The sequence below is a fragment of the Erythranthe guttata genome, chromosome 1 (genome assembly GCF_056151865.1).
Source record: "Erythranthe guttata isolate IM_541 chromosome 1, IM_541, whole genome shotgun sequence".
In the NCBI taxonomy this organism is placed as follows: Eukaryota; Viridiplantae; Streptophyta; class Magnoliopsida; order Lamiales; family Phrymaceae; genus Erythranthe; species Erythranthe guttata.
Window position 1 is genome coordinate 13783274 of NC_142533.1, and position 6727 is coordinate 13790000.

Below are 6727 nucleotides of genomic sequence, written 5' to 3' on the forward strand. Positions count from 1 at the left end.
TTTACTGATGAGATGCAGTACACATACACTAAGTGCTACCGATATCCTCATTGGTGGCGTAACCCTTCGACTAGGAACACGTTTAACAGTTATAATACTTAAGTAAATATCTCACGATCCTAACGATCAATTACTAGTACTTGTAATAACTGTAAGGACTATATCTATGCTTGTGACAAATGGACAAAGATATAGAATGCCAAGGTCTTTTATCATTAATACGAATGAAGGTTCGTTTATTACAATAATAAATACGAAAGACCACAGCCACATATTGGCTTGTTAGTCACCTACTCTAACAATCTCCCACTTGACCTAAAGCCAACTACCCATGAGTCGCAATCCCATCGACTCTCGATGTTTCTCATGGACCGATCTCGGTAAAGGCTTCGTGAAGGGGTTTGCAACGTTCTCTTCCGAGGTGACTCGTTCTACTATAACTTCACCTCTATCAATGATCTCTCGGATCACATGATACTTCCTCAGAATATGCTTCGACTTCTGATGAGATTGCGGCTCTTTAGCTTGCGTCACGGCTCCGGTGTTATCACAGTACAACGGTACCGCATCACTAGCATTGGGAACGACACCCAACTCTTGGATGAACTTCCTTATCCAAGTCCCTTCTTTTGCAGCTTCGGACGCTGCAATGTATTCCGCTTCGGTAGTGGAATCGGCCGTCGTGCTTTGCTTGGAACTCTTCCAACACACGGCACCACCATTAAGCGTGAATATAAATCCCGGATTCGACTTTGAGTCGTCCACATCCGATTGAAAACTAGAGTCGGTAAAACCCTCTAATTTCAACTCGGCACCCCCACAAACCAAAAATATATCCTTAGTCCTTCGTAAGTACTTGAGGATATCTTTCACGGCCTTCCAGTGAGCCGGGCCGGGGTTAGACTGATATCTGCTTGTGACACTCACAACATACGCAATATCGGGTCTCGTACACAGCATGTCATACATTATGCTTCCTATGGCAGAAGCATAGGGCGTCCTTTTCATCTTCTCGATTTCACTAGGTGTTTGCGAACACATAGGTTTCGAGAGACGAACCCCATGGGACATTGGCAAGAATCCTTTCTTTGATTCTTCCATGCTAAACCGTTTCATAACGGTGTCTTTGTACAGGCTTTGGGATAATCCAAGCATCTTCCTTGCTCTATCTCTATAGATGCGTATTCCTAATACATAAGCTGCTTCTCCCAAATTCTTCATTGAGAAACATGTGGAAAACCATGCTTTCGTTTGCTGCAACATTCCTACGTCATTCCCAATGAGTAGAATGTCATCAAAGTAAAGCACTAAAAATATCACTGCCCTCCCACTAACCTTCTTGTATACACAAGGTTCCTCCGGGTTCTTCTCAAAATCAAACTCTTTGATAGTTGAGTCGAACCTAATGTTCCAACTACGCGATGCTTGTTTCAATCCATAAATGGATCGCTGGAGCTTGCAAACCTTTTGCTAATTTCCAGAAGATATGAAGCCTTCCGGCTGCGCCATGTAAATTTGTTCCTCAATATCTCCATTAAGGAAGACGGTCTTCACATCCATTTGCCATATCTCGTAGTCGTACCACGCAGCTATGGCCAGCAAAATCCTAATGGACTTCAGCATCGCGACTGGCGAAAAGGTTTCTTCATAGTCAACACCTTGCCTTTGAGTGTATCCTTTTGCTACCAATCTAGCTTTATAGGTCGATACCTTTCCATCCACTCCAATTTTCTTCTTATAGATCCACTTGCAGCCTACAGGAACAATTCCCTTAGGTGGATCTACCAAGGTCCATACCTTGTTGGAGTACATGGAGTCCATCTTAGATTTCATGGCAGTCAGCCAATGTCCCATGTCCGTATCCGATACGGCCTCATTGTATGTTCTTGGATCTTGTCCAAGATCATCATGATCTTCATCATTCTTGAGGAGGAATAACCTATCCGGCATTTTCTGCACTCTTTCGGATCTACGTACCGTAGGTTCAGGAGGTATATTAGTGGATTGTTGTATTGGTTCGATTACTTGTTCTTGCGTTTGAACTTCACTTTGTGGTTCTTGAACTACTTCAAGTTCTATCATGCTGCCTTTTCTATCGGATAGAAACTCCCTTTCCAAAAAGGTAGCATTTCTCGAAACAAACGTCTTTGCTTCCCTAACATAATAGAATTCGTATCCCATCGAATCTTCGGGATACCCCACAAAATAGCACAAGTCGGATTTACTATCCAACTTATCTCCCACTAATCGCTTCACATAAGCGGGACAACCCATAGGCGGGACAACCCCATATCCTAATATGTTTGTAGTTGGGTTTCCGGGAATGCCAAAGTTCATAAGGTGTGGATTTAACTGCTTTAGAGTTAACTCTATTCAGCAAATACACGGCAGTACGAAGTGCATAACCCCACAAGTATGCCAGTAAGTTCGTGAACCCCATCATTGATCGAACCATATCCAATAAAGTTCGATTCCGACGTTCGAAGACTCCATTAAGTTGAGGAGTTCCAAGTGGAGTCCATTGAGATTGTATTCCATTCTCTTTCAGATAGTCAATGAACTCGATGCTCAAGTACTCTCCACCACGATCGGATTGCAGCTTCTTAATACTTCGTCCGAGTTGCTTTTCTACTTCGTGTCTAAAATCTTTGAACCTTTCAAATGTTTCAGACTTGTACTTCATCAAGTATACATACCCATACCTAGAATAAGCGTCGGTAAAGGTAGCGAAGTAGTTGCATCCACCCTTCGCACTAACACTTTGTGGACCACATACGTCTGTATGGATCAAATCCAAAAGACCCTCGGCTCGTTCAATTTTCCCCTAGTAGGGTGACTTGGTCATTTTCCCTTTAAGGCAAGATTCACAAGTTTGTAGTGATTTCACGTCCTCTAAAGAGAACAATCCTTCACTAAAAAAATCGTTCATCCTTCTTAAAGAGACATGACCTAATCTAGCGTGCCAAAGTTGTGCGGGGTTTTGATCTATCTCCTTACGTTTTGCTGATATAACATTAATAGGTATTTCATTTGGATTTAGTTCATACAAGTTGTTTAATAGTCATCCTTTGCAAATCAATTCTCATTTTTTTGTATAATGCAAATCGAATTTCCAAAAACAAAAGTAAAACCTTCAATGTCTAATACAAGAATAGAAATAAGGTTTCTAATGAGGGACGGAAAAAATAAACAATCGTTCAAAACAATAGGAAAACTCGAATCCAAAACATTTAAATAAATCGTGCCAATGGCTTCAGCAGCAACACTTGCTCCATTCCCCATCCTTAGGTAGGTCTCACCCGCTCTAAGCTTTCGACTTCTTGTCATTCGCTGCAAATCATTGCACAAATGTGAGCCACAGCCCGTATCCAATACCCAAGAAGAAGAGTTGACAGATAAATTTACGTCAATGAAATACGTACCCTTTTCAGAACTTTTCTACTTTAGGTAAGCCTTGCAGTTGCGGCGCCAATGTCCTTCCTTTCCACAGTGATGGCAAGCATCATCAACTTGCTTGCTGACCTTTGCCTTGGGGCCCCCACTACCTTCACCCACTTCGAGCTTGCTGTTTGGCAAGGGAACTCTTTCCTTTCTCTTCTTTTGAGATGAACTCTTCTTTCCAGAAGTAGCAGCAATGAGAACAGACTTCTCTTTCTTAATGGTGGACTCGAAACTGACCAACATGTTCATCAACTCATCCAAGGGAGGATCTAGTTTGTTCATTTTGAAGTTCACTATGAACGATTCATAGGAACTAGGAAGAGACAATAGGATCAAATTCAACGAGAGCTCGGCCAGGAGGGTGACATCGAGATTCACTAGCTTTTCAAGGAGAGTGATCATTTTGAGACAGTGCTCGTGGACCGAAGTCCCTTCGCGCAGTCTCACCGTGATCAACTCATTTGTAGCAGCGTACCTCGATGCCCTAATATTCTCACTATACATGCTATCGAGATGAGCCTTTATATCGAAAGCATGCTTGTGAGACTCATATTTCCTCGCAAGCGCGGGCTCCATGGCGGCTATCATATAGCACCTAGCATGAGTGTCATCTTTCTTCCAAGCTTCATAAGTTTTCCTTTCAACATCAGTCGATGTGGCAGGTATAGTGGCGGGAAGTCTCTTGTTCAGAACGTAGAGACGCCCTTCAACGGTTAGCACAAGCTTAAGACTACGCAACCAATATAGGTAATTTGGGCCATTGAGTTTATTGTCGAGGATTGACATTATGGGATTCTTAGACATGATTATCTGAGAGGTATAGAGAAGAGGATTATTAGAGATTCGCGTTAAATGATTGTTAGCAATTAAATGCTTGGTCTTATGTTATTAAAATTGTTCTCCCACTAATTTTATTGAATTCCACTTCCCTCTAGTAGACAAACGAGAAAACTGATTTCTCTTAATGGGCTTTAGGTCCAATAGACAAATATAACCCGTAGTTAATCTAGCCCGATTATATTTGCCCAAAGGTAGATCACAATCAATCATATCCACAATATGACCCTAAATTAATTTTCCTCACACTTGATAATGACCTAAGTTAATCTCGCGAATATCAAAATCGTCGTGTGTCAAGTCTAACCTACCAATCAAAGATGCTCATAGAACTTGATTATGCCAAACTAATGCAGTCCCTAGTTAATCTAGCCGACCACATTAATCCAACATAATCCTTTTCTATGGCTACCTTCATCGCTATGTCAATTGAATTACATCTTACTCCACCATAGCACTCCTCGCTAACACGGCTTACTGCACTACAGTGAAGGGCTACACATAATCCAACCGTTGGCAGAAGGAAAGAAATAACTCAACAGATTGGGTTTTTCTTGATAGCTTGAAATGATTCTTAATTAGATTAAGAATGAGGGATTTTTATTTAAAGTTATTTCTCATCAGAAGGTTTGGATTGGTCTATGTGATTCCTACATCTATGTTCTCTAAAGGTATATGGAAACGCATATTGTCCTAAGAGGAACGTACGACCTAACTACATAATTAATTACATTAATTAATTATCGGGTTTTTCAAAATAATTATAGAACCTCAACTAGCATAAATCATTCATATAATGTTGAGGTACTACTAATCAAGTTGAATTATAATCAATATTATATATGTGTTCCATTAATTGAAATTAATTTAACAATTTAAATTAATTAATTAATCTAACACATATTTACTAAAATAGATGATTGTTGACTCGATTATCTAATTGGGATTAATTGAAAATAATTTTCTGAAAATTAAAATCAATTTATTTTAAGTTTAATTTTAGAAATCTGGAATTTTTATTTTTATTTTTTTTATTTTCAGTGAACCGGTTCGGCCCAACCAGTCTGACCGGTTCGGACCGAAGCGGTCCGGTTCTGCCCGGTCCAGTTGACCCAAATCAGTGGGCCGGATCAGTCTGACCGACCCGAATCCACTTCGATTCGGTCAATTGGATCGTGCACAACCATCAAACCGGCCGGTTCGACCGGTTCGATCTGAACAAATTAATAACCGACAATTTTAAAATAATTTTAGATCCGATTTTCCAATTTTAAACAATTTTAAAGCTGGAAAAATCCTAAACAATATTTCAAAAATATTTTAAACTTACGAAAACTCCCAATTACAAAATACAACAATCGCTACTTTAATAAATGGAACCTGCATAAAATCATAGCATATTAAAACGAACGCAATTAATTGCACAACGAGCTCTGATACCACTGTTGGGTTTCGGGCACGTGTACACAGCGGAAAACAAAAATTTTATGCGATTTAAACAGCTTTAAAACACATAAACACATGCCCGATAATTAAAACAATTAATTGCATACCTTTGCGCTTCCAGCGAAATTAAAAACGATATACATGCTCAATTATTTAACCGAATTTAAATCAATTAGCATGCTCGCGTTTAAATAACATGCTCGTAACATATAAATCAATTTCATGTAAACACATAAAATCATTCAAGAACGAACATACATATTTAATTTAAACGTATACGAATCAAGAACAATGAATCGTGAGTTTACCTCTTGAAGTGTGAGGTAGGCGCATTAAGCAAGACGAGATTGCTACGAAAACCGATCCGTATAATCCGGGGCAGCAACGGTGGAGCGGCAGCAGCGGCGTGACGGCCACGGCAGCGCGTGTAACTCACGCGCGGTCTTCGGGCGGCGCGTGGGGTTGCGTGCGGCTTCGGCTCGTGTGCTGCTCCTCGATTCTTCGATCTTTGATCTTCCTCCTCTCGGATTTCACCTCGTATACTTCGATCTACTAAACACGTGGCACTAGACACGTAATAGTTAGAAATAACGGAAGAAAAGAAAGAGGGAAAAGAGTACCGAAAGGGATCAGCCAACAGATGGCCGATTCCGGCGACTTTCCGGCGACGGCGGCGCGGTGGCCGAGGAGAGAGGGCCGAGTGAGAGAGAGTGTGAGCGGCTAGGGTTAGGGTTTTTTGGTATGTTTTTGTATAAGACCTATAAATCTTGTATTTATAGTGTCTTGCACAAAACCCTAGCGGGCTTATGTTGGACCGGGCCCAACAACTTAAGTTCGCTAGTACTTTTACTTGCTCGTCTCTCTCAATTCAATGACCGAAAAATTGCAACGATTACATTTTCGGAATCATTATAATGTCCTCGTCATTACGAGTGCCAACTCTCAATTTCCAACTTTCCAAAAGTGGAAACCCTAGTTCAATGCACTTTCAAAATTTGGAAAC